The sequence below is a fragment of the Rhineura floridana genome, chromosome 11 (assembly GCF_030035675.1).
Source record: "Rhineura floridana isolate rRhiFlo1 chromosome 11, rRhiFlo1.hap2, whole genome shotgun sequence".
NCBI classification, from domain to species: domain Eukaryota; kingdom Metazoa; phylum Chordata; class Lepidosauria; order Squamata; family Rhineuridae; genus Rhineura; species Rhineura floridana.
In genome coordinates, this window is record NC_084490.1 from 56,006,377 (window position 1) to 56,031,115 (window position 24,739).

The window sequence follows — 24,739 nt, forward strand, 5'->3', positions numbered from 1 at the left end:
CCCATCCCTGCATTAAGCCGTCATGCTACTGACTTATCCTTCATGAATTTATTCAATCCTTTTAGATCCATCTAATTTGTAGTTGCTTCACCTTGTGTCCTGCCTTCTTCCTTTCTTCCAGTATTCCAAGCCTTTTTGACAGAAAGGCTTTTCAACCAAATTTGCCAGTCATGGCCCAGCCATGTTTGCCATACATTAATCAAGCTGGCTCTGTTTTCTTTCTTGATAACAAGGGCATCCTCTCTCCCCTTTGCCTTCCTGGCTCAAGGATTTCTCAGGAACTGGGCTGTCAGAAGAAGCTCTTTCAAAGGCACACCAGAAAATTTCTCTTTCATCTGCCTGTCTCCAGGGCCCTGCCCTCACTCCCTGGCCCACAGCATGAACTGAAAGGCTCTCTATGTCCCACAGCAGCTCTTCATCACTTCCTCTTTCTTATTCCCTCTCTTTTGCCCATTGTACTTTTCTCTGAATTCTCTCTGAATCTACACATTGGAATCTTTCAACCCACACCAGTTCTGGTCAGCGCACTAGTCTAGATTGCCCAGGTGTTGCAAAAGTTTGGCAAGCATGCAGTAGACAAAAGCAGATTTACAAATAAGCCCACAAGAGTTAGTAGCCCAAAAATGTTTGCTTCTCCATGGCTGGTCCATGCTTATGGCCTAAAAGAACTTTTGTAAAACCTAGGTTTTGCAGATCAAGCAACTGGCTATTCATCAGGCTGAATGTCAGTTACTCTGTTCACCTTTTAGATGAGGTTTGAGGTTGAAAAATGACAATATACATAATTCATGCATGCATTGTGCACACACAATCTCACACAAACCACAAAATAATTTAATTTGAACTAGGGCTGTTGGAGGCTTAAGGATGCAATCTATTCACTTTCCTGGGAGGAAAGCTGTTAGCAAATGGCCTATTGAAATTCTTCTCCCTATTTGAGGACAGATAATTGGAGGGACCATTTAATCAAACTTCTCCTTGGGGAGGAGAAATTCTCCAAAAATTTCTTGGGCACAGAGCTCACAACTAGCAGCAGTAGGACAGCTTCCTTCTTTTATCATTTTCCCCCTCTGTCACTGCAAGAGGCAGTAGCAGCACCAATCATGCTAGCAGCCTGGCCACCATTTTGCATCATCTACAGGGTCCCACAGGGTGGGGTAGGGAGATATTTTGAGAATATTTGAAAAAAAAAATCTGCAAAGTGGTCTTTTTCTAGGAAGGTTCAGTTCAGTTTTTTACGCAACAGCCAACTAGGGTTTTTGCATATTTTCTAGGAGGGAAGAGGGGTAACAAAAAGAAAAATGTCTTCTGAGAAATTTGAACTCAGAAATGTTAAACTCAGTAGGTCTTACTTTTCAGTAGACATGCACAGAATTACACTGTAGCCTCAGAACACATCTTTAGTGCCAGGGCTTCATTCCTACTACATGCAAATAATAAAGACTTGTGTGCCTTTATGCAAGGGCAGAAGGCCTTTCCCTTCCCATAGTATGCTCTCCTATGGCCCCATTCTCACAGGGCCAGTAAGCCTGTGTCTGGACTGCAGAAAAAGAACCCATTTGCTTTCCTGTAGGTGGGGTGGAAACTTTAGTTGCGCGTTTCCTTGCAACATTTTATTTTCATTTTTTTGCCATGAAGTAGCACTATTACACTATAAGAAATGAACAAAAACTAATCAGTAATTAAAGCCTGTTTTCTAATGCATGAACAGAACTTGATATTGGGACAGTTAAAATAAGTTATTCAAAGAACAATTCATCATCACCATCATCACCCCCAGTCACAATCAACAGGAAACAATAAAACATACACTACCTGAAAAGAGGAAATATTTAATTAAAGTCACAAGAGCTCTGAAAGCTTCAACTTCACGTTAGCCCACACTAGAACTACAATTGTATGTGTTCATATTTTATGTTTTAAAACTGTTTTATATTGTAAGTTTTAAATCTGTTGTGAGTTGCCTGGAGACTGTTGGATACGAGACAACTAACAAATTAAATAAAAAACTAAAAATAATAGTAATAATAATAATTTTATTGGGTGGGGGAATCACCACAAATCATATCTAAAAAACAGAGAGGACAAAATAGTAAACACTGGACTGCAACAACCTAACACTTTTGCCATCCAGATTCTCCATAAAAAGTGAACAAAGGATGGCAATCGCAAAAAAAAAAAGAGCCAGTACAGAAGCAGCTTGTATTTCCAAATGCAGAAAAACCTCACCTAGAGAAATCTGCCTATTTATGTACTTTTTAAAGGCATAGTTCCTATGTCCAAGAAAATTATGCCAACTAGAGGTGGAAAGATCTGTCGATTTCAGTTCTCTCAGTTTCTCATTTTTCCAATCTTAAATTAAATTCTCCACATTTTTGCAGCAATTTGTGGGGGGAAATCCTCATGAAAATTCTCTAGAATTTTAGTGCAAATTTATCCTAATAAACACATTTTATAGGCAGTTTTGACTAATGTACACATTTTTGCAAGCAATTTGTCATCATTTTTTTATATTATCTGTGCTCATATATTTATTTTTCCTGCACTTTCTCCTAAGACATGCATTTTTGTAAACATTGTTTGGTTTGTGAACTGCATTGCAAAATTCAAATAAGTGTGAAAAAGGTTGGCTGTCTTCGGTTCTCACATTGTTTTGGAAGGTGTGAATTTGATTCAGTTTGAAATGCGAACTGAATTAAATTTCTCACCCACCCCTAATGGCAACCCCACTTCTAAATACCAAGCTGCTTTCCAGTTATATTTCAGAGAACCTCTGCATATTTCAGAAGTTTAGCAAGTCTCCGTCAGTGAGGAGAACAGTAAGATGGAAGAGCTTCTCTAAATGACTGCTTGACCACCATCAGGGCTGGCTCCAGGTTTCTGTGGGCCCTCAAGCACAGGTGTCAGTGGGCCCTTGTTTCCTCCCTTTTCTCCTCAAACCGCATTCCTCCTCCCTTGTGGCCACACTCCTTTCAAAAAAACCCACAAATCTTCACAAATATTGCACCCCCTCTTGTAAAATAAAAATACAAAATTTTGATTTCATAGGCCTTAACTCCTAAGAATTTATTCTGGTTTACCATGTTAATGATAGGCAGATTATATGAATAGTATCAGAGCCTGGGATCTTCCACAAGATGTACTGAGAAATAATTCTCATTTTTCACTGTTTCTGTTGACTTCTCTGCTTTAATGTTTTCACAGACAAAAAGGTGTGTGTATGGAGGTTGAATGCATACTTTCCTGTCACTTGCAAAGATCTTTGGCAAAAGCACTTCAAATAAACATTTCAGTTCTCCACCAGGATTTTCTTCTCACTCAGGAAGCTGCCTTATATTGGTCCATCTAGCCCAGTAATGTCTACACTGACTGAAGCAGCTCTCTAGATTTTCAGGCAGGAGTCTCTCCCAGAAGGTCCCTCAGGTTCAGTCCATGATAGCATCTCTCCTACCTGGAGATGCCATTGGGGACTGAAGCTGAGGAACCTTCTGCATGCAAGGCAGATGCTGCAATGCACTCACAACTTACTCAACTGTGCTGAGATATTAAGAGGCATTCTAGAATTAATCTTAGAACCCCTTATTGCCACGTAGCACTGTTATATCAGAGCACCAGGGCAAGTCAAGGACAGAACAGTAGATGAAAGACTGCCCTCTTAAAAAGTTAAAATTTCATTTCTAAAAAAAAGCATTCACAATAATTCAGCTGCAATTCACCTATATGTTAACAAGTATGTATAGTGTACAAAAATGACATTAAAGGATACTCCCACATCACAGGACGTACATGCAAAGAAATAAAACTTTCAGATATTGTAGACCCATACAAATGCATATGCAACACAATGCTTCAGCATGCCTCAGTCCATCAGAAATCCTCATAAAAATGTCTAATAAGAAAAATCATCTTTGACTTGTAGTGCAGAATAAACACACAGCACTTGGTGGAGATTTAATGCTATCAGTACTACTAATATAGTGTTTTGTATGAAGGACTGAAAAAAATAGCCTTTCTAGGGACAACTATTAGTTTCTAATGTGCTGTTTTATCATCAGGCATTACAAATATACATGTTTCCAAGTTAAAGAGACATGATAACTAGGATCTCCTGCCAGGGATTTGGTTTCAAATCCCTGCTCAGCCATGAAGCTCACTGGGTGACCTTGGACCAGTAACAGTCTCTCACTCTAAACTACCTCACAGGGGTACTGGGAGGATAAAATGGGGAGGGCAAAGAACCATCTTTGAGCTCCTTATATAAAAACCAGGACATACATAAAAATAATAATAGGAGCTTCCCAGCTACAATGGGTGTGGGGAGGCAAGGGGGGGAGGGGAAAGAGAATTTATATATAAAAGTCCCAGTACAGACCTGAACAGTGGAAGCTTGTTTGTAAAAGAAGAAGGAAGGTCTTAACGCACACACAAATACACAGCCGCCCTCAGATCAGTGGGGCAAAGGGAACGAGGGGATGGGAAGGCAATAATTATTACGTAATTAAGGCTGCAATCCATTGCATGCTTACCTGAATCCAATGGAGCTTACATCTGAGTAGACATGTATTGGATTGCAGCCTTAGGCTGCAATTCTACCTACATTTACCTGGGAGGAAGCCCTTCTGAATTCAACAGGGCTTACTTCTGAGCAGACGTTACAATAGACATGTTTTTTCAGCAACTTCCTCCCCTCAGCACTGCCTCACTTCTGCTGCTACGGGCTAGTAAGTTCCAATGTTTCCAAAGTTTCCAAAGTTTCATGCCTGAAACTCAGGACAGGACAGGGCAGCTCCTTAGCAACTGGTCTGCCACTTGTCTTCACACAGCAGTGGTGCAGATGAGCAGGGCAGGCTCTGTTGCTGCGGAGCCACTGCCAGCGCCAGAGGGCGGTCAGGTTGGGCCTTGGCCAAGGGCCCCTGCAGCTCAAAAGGGCCCCTAAAGGGCCCCTCCTTAGGGTGGGAGGGTGTCACTCGCATGATCTGCAGCAGCATCAGGTCCTACAACCTGACCCTGCTGCAGATCGTGGAAAAGGTGCTCCCAGGCAGCCCCCTCAATACAGGCAGTGCAGGCTTCAATGAGCCTGCCTACCCTCCTGCCCTACCTCTCCTGTCAGTATGAATGCCATGTGCACTGTGCGCACATGCCTGCCATTATCCAAGATGGTAGTGGTGGTTTTCCTAAGGGTTGATGTCCCCATCACCATCTTGGTTGATGGCAGGCATGTGCATTATGCATACACTTCATTCACATGACAAGAAAGTTAGGTGGGGTGCATGGGTAGGCTTATTAGCCCCACGCCAGAGCTTGGAAGATTACTTTTAAAAAGTAATAAATTACAGTTACAGTTACATGGCCCAAAAAAGTAGTAATTACCGTTACAATTACAATTGCTCTGAAAGTAACTGATTACTTTACTTTTTCTCAAAAGTAATCACTACAATTACATTTCAGTTACTTTTAAAAAAATGCTTACAAGGTGCTGGCCTTGGCTGCTGCACATCTAAGTAGCCTAAAACAACATTAAAAATAAACAAACACATACAGAGATAGTAGAATAATAATTTTTATCCATAAGATAGCAATGGTGGTCTCTCCGCTGGAAAGGGTGGTGGGGAGGGAGGCTGAGGCCACTACTCAGATCTTTGCACGTCAAACCAAGGGCAACCCCCCCTCAGCCAGCCAGCATAATCTCTCTCACTTAACCACCTCCCAGACCCTGCCCTGCCACTCACTCAAGTGAACATTTTCCCCTGACATGCAAAAAAATTAAAATACTGCCAATGCAGCACAGTAGCCAGAAAGGGTAGTGGAGGCCACTTTGTGTGCCAAGCACAAACACAGTATTCTCTCCCTCCCTCCCTCCCTCCCTCCCTCCCTCCCTCTCTCTCTCTCTCTCTCTCTCTCTCTCACACACACACACACACGTCATCTTTCACCTCCACAGTTCTTTATCTCCATTCTGCTGCTGCCTCCTTCTCCTCCTTTATCCATGTTCTTGACCTCCAGATCCTTTTTCCCTCCACTCCATTCTTCACCACCACTATCCATTTTTTAAAATAATTGTTTTCTCCACTCCACCCCGTCTCACTCTCTGCCTCCTCCCTCGTCGCCTCCTGCCCATCCACAGAACATGAGGAAAGAGCAACACTGCACAGAAGCCCAGTTTGAGGCACATGATTTTCATCCACAAATCAGAGGAGTAGAAGATTTCCCCTGCTCCCCCCCCAAGTAATGCCCAAAAGTAATGCTGGAAAAGTTACAATTACTCCACGAAAGTAGTAAAATTACTCCTAGTTCTATTACAATCAAAATGTAAAGGAATTACCCACTCGTTACTCAAAAAGTAATGAATTACAAGTAATTTGTTACTTGTAACTAGTTACTTCTAAGCTCTGCCCCACGCTACCTATACCCAGGCTTTGGTCTGAAGGCACCTAAGGCCAGCTCCCTGCTGAAGCTAAGCAGGGTCAGGTCTGGTCAGTGCCTGGATGAGAGACTGCCTGGGAACCATATGTAAGCCGCCTTGGGTTTCTATGATGAAAAGAAAGACAGGGTATAAATGTAATAAATAAATAAATAACTATTGGGGGCTGTTGGGCTACAGTGCTATGGGCCGAGTGCAAGCTGGTGCCCAAGGTTCCAGTCATGCCTGGCACTGGCCCTGTGTGGAGCTGCCTGCTGCTTCCCTCCTCTACTGCTGGCCTGCACTTATCCTGGGAGGGGCCCCTGGGGGCGATTCTGGGCCCTCAGGCCAGTGCCCACCCTGGCCATGTGCTAGCGTCAGGCCTGACCACTATTACTGATACTCTTGGCTGCAGTATTGGAGCGTGTTATGGTCATACTCTTAATTCACAGGGGGTATTGGTTAGGCCCAACATACCTGGCAAGTGCCTGCATCACATACAACCTTTTGTGGGCTTTTGCGTGGCCCGCACGGGTGCCCAAACTGCCTCCACTGTTGAATTTCCACCACTGTAATTGCAATATGAAGAACCCTAAGAAGGGTGAGCACAGAGCACCTTGAAGTTGCCCATCAACAGTTAGCACCCGAACTGCTGAATGAGCAGGCACACAGGTCACCAGACCAAAGCCTTCATCACTTTGGTTTTTATCACAAGTGGCAATCTGACTTTTGTATGGCTGGAATATAGTAGCTTGTTCAAAGTGATGAAGAGGCCTCTAGAGAGAAAAGTATTGGAGCAAGGCAAGACGGCAGCGCTGGAGAGGGAGTGGGAGGAGAGGAGACAACCCAGCCTGCAGGAGGAGCCATTGCCATTGCCCGTGCCAGTCCCCAGTCCCTGACAGAGCTGCCCAAGGAGCTGCTGGAGTTCATTATCTGCTGTGGCTCACTGGGTGTAGCTGACATGGGCCACCTCACTTACACCTGCCACTGCTTCAGGCAGGCCTGCCAGCCCCACAAGAAGGGCTGCGGGAAGGTTTGGAGGGAGCAGTTCTGACTCAGGCCTGCCCAATGTCTTCGTGCCCCCTCTGCCCATCTTCCTCTGCCCCGACTCTCGCCACTGCCCTGGCCCTTGCTGGTCCTTGTTGCACCCTTCCCCAGGAAGTGAGATTCACCGTGCCCTTCCCTGGGAAGCGAGACTCACCTCACCAGCGCATCCCCAAGGGAGTCTCCCCAAGAAGAGATCCCCGATAGAGCTCAGGACTGCATATTAAAACTAAAATGAGTCTTGTACAACATCTAACATTGTTTCTCTCTCTCTCTCTCCCTCTCTCCCCTCACACACACACACACACTTCTCCTTCCTCACCCCATCCAGCTATTGAATGTACTGACATGTATCCTGTCACCAGAATACCATCCACCCAAGATATCTAGCAACCATGGATCAACACAAGCAACTTCCCATACTCATCTAATATTATTATGTTTTTAACCTCCCTATTTCTCAAGGAGTTAGGGTCAGTGTTTGTGGGTTTCCCCTGTGCCCACTTTATCTTAACCACCACGAGTTAGGCTAGGCTGCAAGGGAGGTCTGGCCCACAATCACCCCCCCGTATTGTTTTCCCTCTCACCACAGTCACATCCCTACACTTGCCACCCCGCTCCTCTCTGTAGCTTACCAAGAAGGCCTTCCCCTTCTTCCCTTAGTAATGGATGGTGTGGTGGGATAGAGGGGCTTACCTGAACTCTTGGAAAATGAGTTGCTGCTGCTTACCAGGAAGAGGAGAGGCAAGACAGTGGGGTGGGGAGTGGGGTGCAAACGCACTGGCAGGAGTACCAGATTGCTTCTGCTGGTGTGTTTGCAGCACGCTGACTTTGCCACTGCTTCACCCCTCCCGGTTAGCGGCAGCGACTCACCTGCTGGGAGGTCGGGCAAGCACCTCAGCCCCACCATGGCATCTGCTATTGATTTCTCCCCTTCTTTACTTTGCTTACAAGACAGCTGAGTACTTTGCAAAGCAGAGTGCTATTGAGACCAACTACCTGCCATCTTAATTTGCCAAGGGTGCCTCTAGGTAAATTAAAGCAGCAGGAAGCTAGGATCTGACCTGTACTGCACCTTGTAAGCAAAATAAGAAGGGGAGGAGCTTAAAAAAGGTGGGGGGAAGGCTAAGGAGATCTGGAACCCAGTGAAAAAGGCTGGGGCTCTGGCAAGCTGGACCATTCCCCAACAATGCCCCTGGATTCTGGGGATGACCACAAAGGCTAGTAAGACTTCCTTCTGCTACAGATTAGAGAGCAATGCCATGACAGAAGTGAGGTGGGAAGCTTTAGGCAGGGGGGCTTGTGTTCAGTCAGGGCTCAGTCCTGGAAGCTGTTTTCAAGACCAGTCATCTGCTCTGAAATATGTCAAGTAATTAGGAAGGAGAGACCCTCTGAACATGTTTAACATTAACTTCTTGACTACTGAGCAAACACAACTAGCTCTCACACATGCCTCTGGGATGTGGAGTAAAAGGTTTCCGGTCCAGGAAGTGCAATTCCTAGGCAGGGTTTGGCCCAGGTACTGCTAAGTCTAGAATGGACACTAGACACATCTGCTTGCTGTGGTGGGTCTCCATGGCTGATCCCCAAGTTCTCTCATGCAAGCCAGGAAATCCAGTCCTGGAGGGCCAACCCTTTTAGCCAGATGCAGCCCTGTGAGCTTGAGACATGGTGGGGTCAGCAGCCTAGGAAAACCCATATTTGAACTTTTAATAATAATAATAATAAATTTAATTTATGTGTCGCCTATCTGGCCAATGGCCACTCTAGGCGACGTACATACAATTAATATAGCAGAATACAGTACAAAATACAGTGAAATAATATAAATTATAAAAGCAAGCAATACATAATAGGAGGCATTTAAAACAGAAGAATATTAAGCCTCCCCAAAAGTCCTGAAAGCCTGCTGAAAAAGCCAGGTCTTTAAGGCCTTGCGGAACATATTCAGGGAAGAGATGTGCCGAAGATCTTGTGGGAGGGAGTTCCAGAGGGTGGGGGCCGCCACTGAAAAGGCCCTCTCTCTAGTGCCCGCCAACCTAGCTGCTTTGGTTGGCGGGACTGAGAGAAGGCCTTGTGTGGCCAATCTTGTCAGGCGGCATGATTGGTGGCGTTGTAGGCGATCCTTTAGATAAACTGGGCCGAGACCGTGTAGGGATTTAAAGGTTAATACCAACACCTTGAATTGGGCCCGGAAAACAACTGGAAGCCAGTGTAGATCGAACAACACTGGCGTGATGTGGTCCCGGCGACGACTGTTTGTGAGTAATCGAGCTGCCGCATTCTGAATAAGTTGTAGTTTCCGGACCGTTTTCAAGGGTAACCCCACGTAGAGCGCATTACAGTAATCTAATCGAGAGGTGACCAGGGCATGTACTACCAGTGGGAGCTGCTCCTAGTTATTCTTGGACATCCCTCCCATCCCCGCCTCATCAGCATTGTGAGTCAGGTGGGATAGAACAGCTAGCCTTCCAGAAAGACGTGTGATACCTGCCAAGGGTAGGGAGAATGTGGCTTTTTTTTACAAGCTCTTTCCTCCAATACTACGAAGAGTGTGCATTCCTGCATATGCTCTTATCACTTGAAGTGTTGCAAACCAAGGGCCTATTTACAGGACTAGAGATCCTTGGATAACCACTTTTGAACTCTGGGAATATATTTATATGTTCAGAGAGAGGATGAAGTAACTTGGAAGAGCGTTAATGACCTTTGGATGGAGCAGGAATCTTAGACGTACCTCTTTCATCCCAGGATGTGACCAACCATGAGAACAAGTGGAGGGTGGCCGTCTCTGGTGGGTGGCCTTGACAATCCCCTAGAGAAATACAAATACAGTGCCTTGTGATTGAATGACTCAAGACAGAAGGGAAGGGAATATGGCCTGTGTACTTTATTCATTTATGACACCTGTATTCCCTCTTTCCTCCATTGAAGTTGGTCTTCCCAGGCAGTCTCTCATTCGGGAACTGGATAGATTCAGACCTACTTAGCCCCAGCAAGATTATTGTATCAAACACACCCTGGATCCAATCTCTGAAACACCATATTCCTAGTTAGGGTAGACAGAGATGATCTCAGGTCAGCCTCCTCTTAATAAACAAACCCTTAGGACACACCTGCACAACTTAGAATCTGGGTCCATCTCCCCTGTCCAAAAGGCGGGGGAGGCCCTGCTTCCTTAAACCTATACTCCATAGTCAGAACCACTCTCTTCTTTGGTATTACACCATGTTCCAGGCTCAAATTTGGCACTGAAAGTTAAGCTGCAACTCAAAACAGAGCTCTGCACATGCTCAGGGGCACTCCATCATTACTACTAATTAACATAACCATGATGAGTGTAGGGCAGGAGTGACTGAGGAACCTCAGGTTTGGGGCTCAAAAGAGGTCCTCCATAATTCTCTATCAGGCCTTTGGTATCCTCCCCAAGCCAAGCTCCCTCTCCCCAGTGCAAACACTTCACCAGCCTCTTTTTGCCAGGCTGGAATGTGTCCTTAAACTATGACAATGACTGTTGCCTGTCAGGATGGAGATGTGTGCATAAGGGTATGTGTAGAAACCTCTGACTTTTGTGAGGCCGACTCCACAAAGTAAAAGTCACTTCTTTTGCTCTGCCCACTTTTGTATCTTTCCCACCAAGGAAGGAAAACTTTCCAAGCAAATTGTGGTGCTCCAGAGAACAGAGTTTATTGAGACATAAACCAGAAGCGCTTGCTGGGAGAGTAGCTGCAAACCAAACTCTGCCAATCACAGGAAAAGCACAGCTTTTTATAACCATTTTGACATCATAAACCAAACGGGGCCAAATCCAACCCCTTACCCCCTATAACTGATGAAACTGCATTTTTAGGCCTAGCCTCCTGGCCGTGGTCAGACCTCGCCTCCTGGCCATGGTTGGGTCTGCCTCTTTATTTCCCCATGTCTACACTAAAAATAAAGACCCTCCGTGGCGCAGAGTGGTAAGTGGCGGTAACGCAGCCGAAGCTCTGCTCACGGCCGGAGTTCGATTCCAACAGAAGGAGGAAGTCGAATCTCCGGTAAAAGGGCTCGAGGTCCACTCAGCCTTCCATCCATCCGTGGTCGGTAAAATGAGTACCCGGCATACGCTGGGGGGTAAAGAAAGGCCAGGGAAGGAACTGGCAATCCCACCCTATATATACGGTCTGCCTAGTAAACATCGCAAGACGTCACCCTAAGAGTCGGAAATGACTCACGCTACAAGTGCAGGGACACCTTTACCTTTACCTTTCAAACTAAAAATATCAAAAGTACATAGACTAATCAGCATTCTTTACTACTTCTCATTTCTTTCTGCTGCGTTGCACTATTTTACATCTATTAAATAAGTTTCAACACTGACATATCAGCAGCTTCTAATTTCGATTCTAACCAAGCATACTTCCTTAAAACATTTTCCATGCTAAAACATTGCTTTGGCTTTTCCCTGTGCTTACACACAAATAAAATAATCCATTAGTAATTGATGATTACAAAAGGAACATAAATTTATATAATAATTCAGAAATCTCATTCCTCACCACCCACCACTGGCATGTGCCCCCCACAAGCTTGCCCATGGGGGAATGCAGCCCTCAGACTGAACAGAGTTTACCCGTCTCTGGTACAGGGCATGCTAACATTTTCTTCATACCACGTGTTGTCTATCGAAGACTGGTGTACCATGTGATTTCAGCCACCACACTGTTTACGTGGCAATTGTACAGTAAGTGGTCACATGTTCCCACCCCCAGTCATGCATTGGGACTGTGTCTGTCTGCAGCTGGGCATCTTTCTCCTCTCACTCCATCTGCCCATCCCTCCCACACTTTCGCAGACTTCTGAGATTGAGTAAAAAAAAAAAAAAGCCAATGTAAAGCTGAGAGGGTGTAAGTCAAGAGTGGGTGAGTGGGGGAGGCGGAGGCATAACGTGGCCTGGACACAGAAGTCTTTGTGGAGATTTCCAAGCATTCAGTTTGAAAGCACTTCATATATCAAGTGCAAGTCCCTTCTCTTGGTACAGGCAAAACGAATCAAAGGAGGCCATGGGCCAGCTGAATGGGGGTGGTAGGAGAGGAGCAAGAATTATTGGCTCCCTCCCACCCTCCTCCTTTACTTCCACCTACCCACCTCCTCCTGCCTGTCACAGAACACCCTTTGTTGTAACTTGCTACATGCTTGTCACAAAAAAAAGTGGCTAAGGCAATCTTTACGCATGATTCCACTAAAGTCAACGAGACATAAGCAGGCTTATCATGGCTTCATTGTAAGGAAGAAGACTAAAGGGGTTCATTTGCCATCAAAGATTTCATAACGGCCACAGCTCTCAAATACATAATCCAGTGCACAGGGTCAGCCCTTGGGGGAACTATTTGTGCCTGGAACCTCTTTGGTTGTTTGCTAAACTCTGGTGCTAAGCACTGGGAGCAAATTGAAAACGTACCTCTTATCAAAAGTTTGGACTACTCCTGATTGAACCTTCTTAATAAAGTCAGGGATAACTTTTGTGGGAGAAACAGAGAGATAGAGACAAACTCAGCTTTTGTTTTAGGTTGTATCAAAGAAATGTATCAATAATAAACATTAGTGATGGATAATCTGCCAGTTTCGGTTTCTCTCAGTTTCTCATATTCCCAGTCTTGAATTCAGTTCTCCACATTTCTGCATCGGTTTACAATTTTTTAAAAAACGTCCTCCTGAAAATTTGTCAGCAGCAATAGTAGTAACAGCAAATTTCTCCTAATACACACATTTTTGTACACATTCTTTGGCTGGAGAACTGTATCACAAAACTGGAAGAAATGAGAATTTCAAAGGATACCTGTGTTTCGGCTGTCATATTATTTTGGGAAGTGCAAATTAGGTAGGTTCTCATTAAAATTCAAACTGAAGTGAATTTCTCCCCCATCCCTAGTCCATACTATATCCATGCATAGGACAGGACAGATATTAACCATGCCCACATGTAACAATAACCCAAGAACCTTGACTGAATAAATCATACTGTGCATGAACGGTGAGTTAGAGCATGCAGCTCAATCACTCCCAGTTTGCTCCTACTTTTGCATAAGCTGGTAAACCAGGGGTGGTGAACCACTGGCCCACGGGCATGATCCAGTCCACCATGTCTTTCCCAATGGCCTGCCAGCCCCTGACACAATTTACCAGCAGTGGTATCAGCAATGCTGGGGAAAAAGGCAATGCCTCATTCAAGACTCTCCCTCTCCAACCGCTCAGGAAACAGGAAGAAAGCCTCCAAGGTTTCCTGGGTGCTCAGTGATCAGTACCAAGTACTCAGAAAACATTATAGCAGATAGGAGCAGCAAAAAAAACTGGAGTATTTGGCAAATAAGAAGATAGTTCCCAATGGCTTCCATTGCTCTGGCAGGAAAAGTGAAGAGTGAGGGAAGCTGGCAACATTTTATCAGCAGAGTACAGCCGGTGCGGGGGGGGGGGAGATAACAAGGAGGGGAGTTTTACCTCTCTGACCCCTGAAGAGGGGATTGTGTGTGCTGTGATGTGTGCTATCTGGGTGTGTGCATGAGGGCCACATCCATTCTTTGGCCATATCCACCACTTGCCTGTGGCCTCTGGAGCATTTTCAACATAGCAATGTGGTCCTCAGGCCAAAAAAGTAGCCACCCCTGAGGTAATCAGGGAGGGGATAGCTTAGTGTTGTCCGAATCTGGGATTCTGGTTTGTTTCTCCTTAGCAAGCCAGAATTGCTGGATGTCAACAAAGGTACCAGGCAGACCTCACTGGGGAGCACATTCCACAGATGGGGAGCCACAACTGAAAAGGACCTCTCTCTTGTCATCACCCACTGAGCCTCCCTCAGAGGGTATCCAGAGAAAGGCCTCAGAAGATGATCTAAGGGTCCAAGTAGGTTCATATCAGGAGAGGTGTTCCAACAGATATTGGGGTCCTGAGCCACAAAGACCTTTATAGGTCAAAACCAGCACAATGAATTGGGTTCAGAAGTGTACAGGCAGCCAGTGTAACTGGAACAGAATTGGTGTTATATCTGTTCATCTTGTCTATTATGACTGGAAGCAGGTCAAAAGCAAGAGTCTCCCATCCCTTTTTAAAACTGGAGATGCTGGCCATTGAATCTGGGACCATCTGCATGTGCTACCCTGAGAGCCCTCCTGCAACACTTGAAGGAACATTGAGAAGGACACTATGCTTTAGGAGGGCACTATTATAGCCAGCTATATCTACCTAGAGACAAAAGCAACTATTCTGAATCTGTGCTGTCTGTCACAGGATCATTCCATTCTGGTCTTTAAAGACCCTAAAATGATTACTCAGGGCTTCATTTCATGATATTTTCAATGGCAACAATCACCCCTGAAAAATGTGAAGTAACAACCAGAGTTCATCTCAGCACATAAAGAATGAGCAGTGAGCTACCACTAAACAAGTGGGACACCTGTGGCAGAAGTAATCCAACAGTGAATTAGTGATGAAGAGCTAATATGAATGCAGCTAAATTAATACATACAAATGAGCACTGTACCTTTTGTCTTCTTAGGAATTCTTGAAAGACTATTAAATGCCACTAGTATATCGAAGACTGCTCTCCATTCCTGCTGCAATTCACATCAAACATTTTAAATAATGGGAGTCTTACAGCATGGTAAAGTGATTATTCTGTTGAACTAGGATGGGATAGACTTAGGTTTAAATCATCACCAGGTAACCTTGGGACAGTTACTACCTCTCAGCCTAACCTACCTCACAGGGTTGTTATAAAGACAAAAATGGGAGAATAACATATGCTCCTCTGAGCCCCTTCAAAGAAAGGCAGGATATAAATAAATAATGTACAGTAGGTGTCACTTTTACTGCAATTTCCATGAATCAAAGGCTGCCTGAACCAATATTTTAATAGGACATTTTTGTATGCATGTGTGAAATTTCAGAACCTCTCATGTATTGCAAGGCCATCATGTCTCCATTTTAATGCACTGGAATTTTGTTTTATTCTTAATTTGTGTACACCTACATCTTTAGGAAGTCCACTACGAGATTTTCCCCCAACACATTTTAATGTCCCCCTCCCCCATCCCTGCATATTCCTAATCCATTTAGTAATTGGATCCCTCTCTCTCTCTCTCTCTCTCTCTTTTTTGTCTGCTTTCTATTACTGTGATTAGAGGTAGGCTAAGGAAATTATGTGTCTGGGCCAGAGACAGGGAGAGGAGGAAAGTGGGACTGCCATCCCTGTGATGGTATGTAGAGAGAGGTACAGAGATGGACAAAGATATGAAAGGGGGAGGAGGAGGGCGAGTTACATCAAAGCCTTTGGCCTATCTGCTCTGCCCGTTGTATCTCAGTGTCTGGGGAAGCCAGTCAGCTGACCCCCTGGTCTGGCAATGCTGCTGTTAAATGCCAGGCCTGTCCAAACTAAAACATATATCATCCAAGAGAGGGGGTTGACCGGGCATGTATAACTGTGACCTGGGCGGATGGGCTGGGAGGGCCTATGCTAACCCAGCTGTGTCCACCTGGGTACTCAATGCAGCGCCAGTCTAGGTCAGAAAGGCGGGGTGGAGGGTGTGTGTGTTGCTATCATCCATAAAAATTCAATCTTCACCAGGAGACCAATCTGCACTGTGTCTGCATTCAAGGGTTCATTTGTGGTGCTTGGTCAGAGAGGCAGAATGAGGATGTTGCTAGTGTACTGTTCACCCCACTGCACTACAACCTTCCCAACCAACCTGTCAGAGGTAGTCTCGGATGTGGTGTTGCTGAACCCCTGCACAGTAGACTTGGGGTACTTCAGTATTCAAGCTGAGGCTGCCTCAAATGGGCCTGCTCGGGACTTCATGGCCTCCATGACAACCATGGGGCTGTCTCAGTATATCACTGGTCTGACACATGTGGCTGGACATAACCTTGACTTGGTCTTTGCCACAGAGTGGACTGGTGATATTCTGTTGATTGTGGGGGCTCATTGTGAGCCCACAATCATGGACAGATCATTCTCTGGTAAGGTTTGGGTTGAGTGCACCTACTGCAGCTGCAGGGGTGGGGAAGCCTATTGAGATGGTTTGCCCTCTGAGATTTATGGAATCTGATGGATTCCTAAAAGCTCTGGGGGATTTTCTGGCTCACATAGCTGGTGCTCCTATAGAGACTCTTGTCACACTATGGAATAGTGAGATGCACAGAGCCATTGACACAATCACTCCTGAATGCACTTGCCATCGCTGTGGAGCACGTAGGTCACCTTGGTATTCTAGAGGTCTGCATGCGATGAAACAGGAGTGTCGACAGCTGGAGCGCAGGTGCTGTAAATCTGTCTGAACCTAACAGAGCATGTGTGAGGTCACATTATTGTATCTACCACGTGGCGGTGGCAAAGAAAGCTTATTGGCTACCATTGCATCCAAGTGGCCAAGACCGCTTTGCTCTGACACCCTCGGCGACAACCTTGGGAAGCACTTTAGGGACAAAATTGCTCAGATTTAGACCAAGTTTGATGCCACAGTTACAGCAAGTCCAATAGAAGCATTCAGTTCACTGTCTGTGCCATCTGTACTGGACCAGTTTTGATTATTGCAGCCTGATGATGTGGACAAGCTGCTTGAAGATATGCAGCCAACCACTTGCCCCCTTGACCCTTGCCCATCTTGGCTTCTTGCAGCTAGCCATGGGGGGTTGACTAGGTGGCTCTAGGGAGTGATTAATGCTTCACTGTAGGAGGGGAAAGTACCATCTGCTTTGAAAGAGGTTCTCATGGGCCCCAAGGAAAAGGTTGGGAGAATAGAGAAGGGGTTACCAACATTGGGGAGGTCATTACCAGCATTAATGAAGGAAATGAGGGGGTTACAAAGGATGTGTCTCCAGAAGACTCAAAGCCGGCAGCTGGAGTTACTGAGGAAGGCTCAGACAGCCTTGTCTCAGCAGGCTGGTGAGGACTTTCTGCTGGCACAAAGGCCAAGTGTAATAGCAAATGAGATAAGAGCTAACAAAAACATTGGAACTTCTCAGGCAGAGGAAAATGAAAGCAGAATCAGAAACTGGCATGTCTCCAAGGTTGCGGGGGATAGAGAAGAGACAGTTACAAGAAGCCCAATTTTGTCTGCCCTCACATCGTAGCCCCTGCCTTGCACCTCGTGCTGAAAAGAGCCTGAATTAATTGTGTTAAGTGTCCACCCTATTTCTGTATACTAGCACTGCTTGTATTTGCTATTGCAACAACTCATCTAGTATGCCTATTCCTGTTTGAATCCCAGTTTAGACCTAGCATGAGATGCTAGATCCTTTTTTCTGATTTCTGGAATAAAGCTATTAAAAATCCAGCCTCCGAGTCCTGAGACTGCTTCTCTGGTCGAGAGCCAGGACAGAGGTGGTGGTGCATCCCCTCTTTAAGAGGACCTCCTTGGATGCAGAAGTGTTAAACAACTATTGCCCAGTGGTGAATATCCTCTTTTTGGGCAAGATGCTCAAGAAGGTGATAGCGGCCCAGCATCAGGCATGGTTGGAGGAGACTTAATATCTGGATCCATTTCAGCCTGGCTTTAGGCCTGATCATGGCACTGAAATTCTCAAGTCCAGGAAGTGGGAAGACAGCCTGTCCTGGATGGAGTTGCACTCACCTAGAAGGAGTAGGGCCATAGTCAAGGGGTACTCCTGGATCCAGTGTTGTCACTTGAGGCCCAGATGGCCTCAGTGTCTAGGAGTGCTTATTTCCAGCTATGGCTGGTTCACCAGCTACAGCCCCTTCTGGACAGAGATGACTTGGCTGCAGTACTCCATGCTGTGGCTAACTTCCAGAATGGATTATAGCAATTCACTCTTCGTGAGGCTGCCCCTGAAGACAACTTGAAAACTTCAACCAGTCCATACTTCAGCAGCCAGATTACTAGCTGCGGTTGCTTTTAGAACTCATATAACCCCTTTTCCAAAACAGTTGCATTAGTTACCAGTTCACTTCTGGGCCCAATTTAAGCTGCTCACACTAGTGTTTAAAGCCCTAAACGACATAAGCCCCAAACACCTGAAAGACTACCTCCCTCCTATAAACCCTCTCAGGTGTTAAGATGAGCAAAAGGAGCCCTCTTGGTAGTTCTGCTGTCCTCAGAAGTTCAGGGGATGGTAGCCTTCAGAGGCCATTCTCTGTGCTAGCCCCTAGGTTGTTGAATTCTCTCCCCACAAAGGTGTGTCTGGCATTATTAATATACAGTTTTTGGTGAATGCTGAAGATGCACCTCTTTACCCTGGCCTTTGACACTTGAAATGTGTGCTTTCAGGACCCACCCTAATCCTGTGATTGTAATCTATTTTAATTGTTTTTAACATTGTATTTTAAACTATTGTAACCCATCCTGGGACCTGCTGGTGAAGGGCAGGAAACAAACAACAACAACAACAATAATGGTCAAGGGTAGAACCCTGTTTTGTTTTAATGTATTTTAAGATCTGTTTTTATGATGTTTTAAAGTGTTTTTAGTGCTTTGTTTGCCGCCCTGGGCTCCTGCTGGGAGGAAGGGTGGGATACAAATTAATTAAATAAATAAATAAACTACACATTACATCAAGAAGCATGGTTAAGGATGTAAGAAGGGCCTGGTTGTGTATGCTGTGTAAGGTGGATGCAAAAGTGGTATGAGGGGGCGGGGGAGAGTTAAACCCTTCCCTCACAACCCACAGCCTTTGCTCTTGTTTTTCCATGAGCTAAGCTCTGAACCCAGAAATAAGCCAGGCTAGGGAGAAAAGAGCCATGGGGATTGTGGGGAAAGTGATGGGTAAGGGATATCAGTGTCTCCCACCTGATACTTCTCTCATGAAATAAAAAGAGCCCTACTGGATCAGACCAAATGCCCATCTAGTTCAGCATCCTGTTGTCACAGTGGCCAACCAGATGCCTATGAGAAGCCTGCAAGCAGGACATGACTGCAACAGCACTCTCCCCTCTTGTGGTTTCCAGCAACTGGTATCTAGAGGCCTTCCCCTGCATTCTCACATTCAGCAAACAAAGGATTGGGAACCTGTAATTAGCAGTTCTGCCTTAAGAGGTATGTAGGCATTGCTAGGCATAAATCTGGCTGAATTTATTTTAAAAAAATTAACCCTGCCTCCAAAGCGTAATAATAAGCTGCCTCCTCAAACATTACAAGAAAAGGGAAAAAAAACAGGTGTAGTGTGGACAGGAGATGACATGCTTCCGCTATGGGGCAGTAGATAAATGTAATAAATAAATAGATAGATAAATAAACAAACAAACAATAAAAGGAGATTGTTATGAAAGAAAATGTACTGGAATTGTATCAGTGCAGGAACAGTTTTACAAGAACTGATGTTTGCACTTCCATTAGCTACCTTGCGATCAGGCCAGGCTTTCTTTAGGATTCTTGAGCTAGCCCCTTCTGGAGCCTTGACATGCTACGTACACAAGACTGATAGGGTTCAACAGGGAAATTTTTCCCAGTGGAACAGCAAGGCAAATGAAGGTGCTTGCTTTCCCCCCCAAAATCCTAAATTTGTCACAATAGCAAAAGTTGGACTCTGGGTGTCAGGTATCTTGTTAAGCCCAGAGTCCAGCCCAGATAATTCCAGATTTGTCAGAATAAAAGCTGTTCAAAATAGAGTGGCCAATTACACATCTCCACCCCACACTGTCACCAAAAAAAAAAAAGAAAAAAAGGAAGAATACAGGTTTGCATAAAATTTGTGCATGCTAATCTATATGTATAGATGCAAATGCAGAAATAACTACTACACTTTAAAAAGAAATACAAAATATCTCACCATAGCGGGGGAGACTGTGACCAGAATACCTGTGTAGCTGACTGTTCAGTTCATTGTCTGGGTGCTAAGTATTCATGGACAACTTGAAGGTCTCTCCTCTCCCTTCTCATGGTTCTCTATTTTTAAACTTGGACTGGACAGCTCTTTAAATAGAGGACTATCCTCTGTAAAGTAGGGCACATGGCCACTCTAGTTCAAAAGGAGATGGGACCTCAAGAGGATCCAAGAGGAAATGTTCAGATGATAAAGGAGGAAGGGTAAGGCAATTATCGGAAGAAGGGACAATGTGTCTGCACAGACCAATCACAGGAAGGTTTGAACCTCTTTAATATGATGCAAGTTCTTATACTGAGTGTTAAGGGTGAAAGACCAAGGGGTGTGTGTGTGGGGGGGGTAAGGGTTAGGGGAGGAAGTTTGTATTGCATCTTCACACTGTCCATTGCATCTGCAACCAGTATGAACTCACCTATGGGAATCACTGTGGATAACCTGAAACAGCCAGCTCAAATTAGCAGATCAACTACTAAATCCAGCAGAATTTTAAAAATTAATATTAGGAAATTATGAAAGAATAACAGATAACAAATCCCCTTGAAAAGCAATGATGAATCCATACTGAATAACTGATCTTTTGTCCATAGTGTGGGGGAAGGGAGGGCTCTTATAAATGCAAGTGAAGTCCACTGCACACACCACATATCAAATTGTATTCTTCTCACAGACACACCTCCTCCCTCCTCCTCCTTGCTCAGCCTAGGTAATTGGAGACAGAGCATCAGCCTCTGGGCTGAGTGGAAGATCCTTTGTTCCCCTTTTCTGGGGCCTTCTTGTTTTTCTGTCTCTTGTGAAGCTAATCCAGTGAGAGACAGACACACAGATACATGGGGACTCGCTCCACAGCCTACTGACTAAATGTATAGTCAGCATTGAAAAATTACCTAACAATGAGCTAGAGGGTGGGCAGCACATTAAAGCTTCGCATTCAGGCATGCCTGGTTTAAGCTCTGGACACTGGAAGCCAAGACTGAACAAAAAGACCCAACTGTAGCCTTGGCTCATTTATTGTGGATTTCCTCTAAAATTCCCTGTGTTGCTTGGAGCCAACCACACTTTACATGCAAAACTGGATCTGTAGATCTTACTTTGCTATGCCCCACATTATTCCCTTTTTTCTTCTCCATAGTGGGTGCTCATGTGGGTTTTTATGCAGAGAACACAGAGCAGTGGATCTGCACTTAGTATATCCCACCCCAAGTGATGTAGGATCCTATAAGGTGTGTATGCACAGAACAGGTGCTCCAGTCCACAGGGTGTGACTGCAAGGGCCTGGCTTACTCAGGGAGATTCTAGGCCCTTTTCTTACATTTTCAGCTTTACTTTAAAAAGGGGGGGAGGGAAGAGTAAATCTCTAGCTAAGCACTCTGAGGAGAATAAGGAAAATTGTGAAGACAAGATTGTACCCTAATGCCTAGTAGGAAGTAAACCCACTCCCACCTTGCAGTGTTATGGCAAATGAGTGCAAAGATAATGGGATAATTGACAAGCATTAGGGACTTGTATAATTTTTATAAAATTAAAATTTATTGTATTCATATTTAACTTTATTAGGCTACAACTTTTTGCCTGTTCTTTTTCATTTCCCACTATCCCAAAATCCCTGTGTACTACTTCTCACCATAAACTTTTTGAGTACAGGATTGCAGGTACTCTATGCACACAGCATCTCTAACACATGCACAGAAGAGATGCTGAATATGGGACACTCAGGTCTAGGGACTGGAGTGTCCACTGTGATGTTCCTATATTAATGTATATATGGTAAGTGTTGGTTGTTTAGAAGATACATGGTAAGTGGAGTGAAAGAGGAGGGGGAGTGAATGGGCAGTAGAATGCTAGATGATTGGCTGAGTGTTTAAAATGGCTGAACGTATAAAAGGAAGAGTGAGAGTGGAATATGGGGGGAGAAGAGAAAGAGTGGGTTGCTTGGTGGGGTTTGAGAGAGTTGTTTGCCAGGAGAGAGTGGAGAAGGAGGGGGGTGGAGTTTGGATTAGTATTGAGTAAAACCATATGCTTATGTGCCTTAAGAAGAAATCTTGTTAATCTTGTTAGCTTTGTTATCTGTAATAAATACTTAATTTGGTTTACCAAAGGCCTGATCCTTGGCTGGGGTTTCACAGACCAGAAGGGAGGGTAAGGTAATGACCAAGGCTGAAGGGGAACTGTAACAAATGGTGGCAGCGGTGAAGAGAATAACAATACCAGTATTCAGAGTCTCTGGGAATACTAGTATTAGGACGTGACTGGTAGTTGCCTAGCAGGGGGATCTGCTGAGATCTGTGCTAGAGCGGGGAGAGAAAAAATAAAATAAAGGACAGTCCAGACTGGTGGAGTCCCTGGTGGTGCCTAGAGACAGGCAGTAACCACGAGCAGGTAGGAACCTGACAGGGAGAGCCAGGGAAGGGCGTCACATCCACCTATGCTGGAAATGACACCCACAATCGAGAAATGTGTGAGTAGTTCCAAGTGCCCACAGGGACATTGGACTTGCATTTACTGAGCTGCATCACCATATCCTGTGTTTTGCTTTTCAAACTGAGTGAAGTTTCAAGAGCAGTTTGTTATAAGTCATGGTGAGGTCTTGCATTCCAAAAGAAAAAAAAACAGAAGTTCCACTTGGTGTACAGAAATATCTCAAGCTGTTCTCTAGATTGTATCGAACACATATTGACAGAAGCATAGACATATGACATACAACAAGCATATACTGTTTGGCCAGGGTTAAACAGTTCTTTGAAATGCTAAATGCTATAGCAACTGGCTGAAAATTATGTATGTGAAGGGGATCCAAAGGATGTATGTAACTTCCCCTCCACCACCTTCATGATACCAATCACAGCTTGCAAGATGGCCCACAGAAGGCCCAAGGAATGTATGCCAAACTTGCAAATGCATTTTCTTTGGCAACAAAGTAATGAGTGAGAAGGAAAGCCATCCTTGTGATCATATCAAAACTGCTTGTTTAGGGCTGGGGAAATAATGCTTGAAAGTTTGGGGGTTGCTCCAGAGTGATGGGGTATAGCCAAGGCTGTAAAGATTTGAGACCTAGTTCCAACTAATCTCACTAAAGCTCCAGATTGTATGCTGGCAAGAGATGCAGAGAGCAATATAATATAATATAATATAAAATCTCAGGAGATGGAGGGAATGGAAAAACCTTGGAACACATTAAGGGGAGTTTAGCTGCAGCATTCAGAGGTACAGGGAGGTGAACTGCAAAGGGGAGAAATGGGAGGAGCCAGGCAGGTTGTAGCCTCTAGGGTCAGAAGCTAACCTTGGGGTGTGCGTGTGTATGTGTGTTGGCGAGAGGGGGTTAAAAGCATCACAGATCTTTAAGGCAGTCAATCCAATGTCTGGTTGCGCTCTGAGTGCAAGCCTGCCATCAACCAAGATGGTGGCCAAGGCTTTCCTAAGGGGCTGATGCCTCTGCCACCATCTTGGTTGATGGCATGCATGTGTGCTACATGTATGCATCCCTGCCATCAACCAAGACGGAGGAAGGGGAATCCGCAGCACCACCAGCATTTACGTCAAGGGAGAGGGAGGTGGGGCCTGTGCGGCAGTAGGGGGAGTGTCTGGGAGCCCCCTTTCACAATCCATGGCAGGGTTGGGAGTCAACATTGCCATGGATCACGGAAGGGAGCGCTACACACCCACCCAAAGGAAGGGCCCTTCAGGGGACCAGGGGATCTTCGGCCAGGGCCTGAAATGACCGCCCTCTGGTGCCGGCCCTGCCTAAGAATACATGCAAGGGCATGATTGGCAAGCAGGCAGAAAACCCTGAGCTATTATAAGGTAAACATACACAATAATATTTCATAGCAGGTACCGCTCCTAAAATTCAAAATACACCCCACAGGGAGTTAGGTGGCCCAGCCCCTAATGATAGGGACTGGGCAGGAGGACACTGAAACTTTCTATGGGGACTAGTAGCATACAAGTTTTCCCTCCTTTCACATTCAGAACCTTGCCATAACAATGAGTAAAATAATGAGTAAAATAATTATAGATTTTGTTAATTTTACCCCATAGCAACTTCTTGAGTTGAATGAAATCACGTGCTTATATCCATGCAATTGTTAAGTAATTATTCCCACCTTGTTCTAGTACATGTAAGTACATCTACCACCCCCCCCTCAGTGTTTAAATCCATTGTCTTCTGTCTTGTCCCTTTCACAGCAGAGAGAGTACGAGCCTGTTCTTACCAAGATTGTTTAAAATATATTTATATCCCCCCCCCAATGCCTTCTAGTCTGATCCCAGGTAGATACATTTTTCTGCAGTAGGTCCCACTTAACTCAGATAACTGTGCAAACGGCTGCTTTGTTAATCTTCTTTTCCTTAGGCTAAACATACCTCTTTCTGTTCCAGCTTTCCCTGCTTATCTTTACAGTTATTCACTCAGTTCTCTCTACTGTCAATGTCCTTCTGGGGTCACAGGCTTAGCTCCAGTTCTAAGTCCTAGAGAAAAAGAGAACAGGT

General features: G+C 45.0%; 1 long non-coding RNA gene across 4 annotated transcripts in view; it reads right to left on the bottom strand.

Moving 5' to 3' along the window:
• LOC133367203 (uncharacterized) overlaps positions 1-24,739 on the bottom strand; it is a 114,288-nt gene that overhangs the window by 76,156 nt on the left and 13,393 nt on the right. For all 4 annotated transcript variants that reach the window (XR_009758543.1, XR_009758544.1, XR_009758541.1 and 1 more), the window contains exons 2-3: positions 24,614-24,718; positions 10,182-10,259 (exon numbers count right to left, since the gene is read on the bottom strand). This is a non-coding gene — a long non-coding RNA (uncharacterized LOC133367203). The remainder of the gene's footprint in view (positions 1-10,181; positions 10,260-24,613; positions 24,719-24,739) is intronic.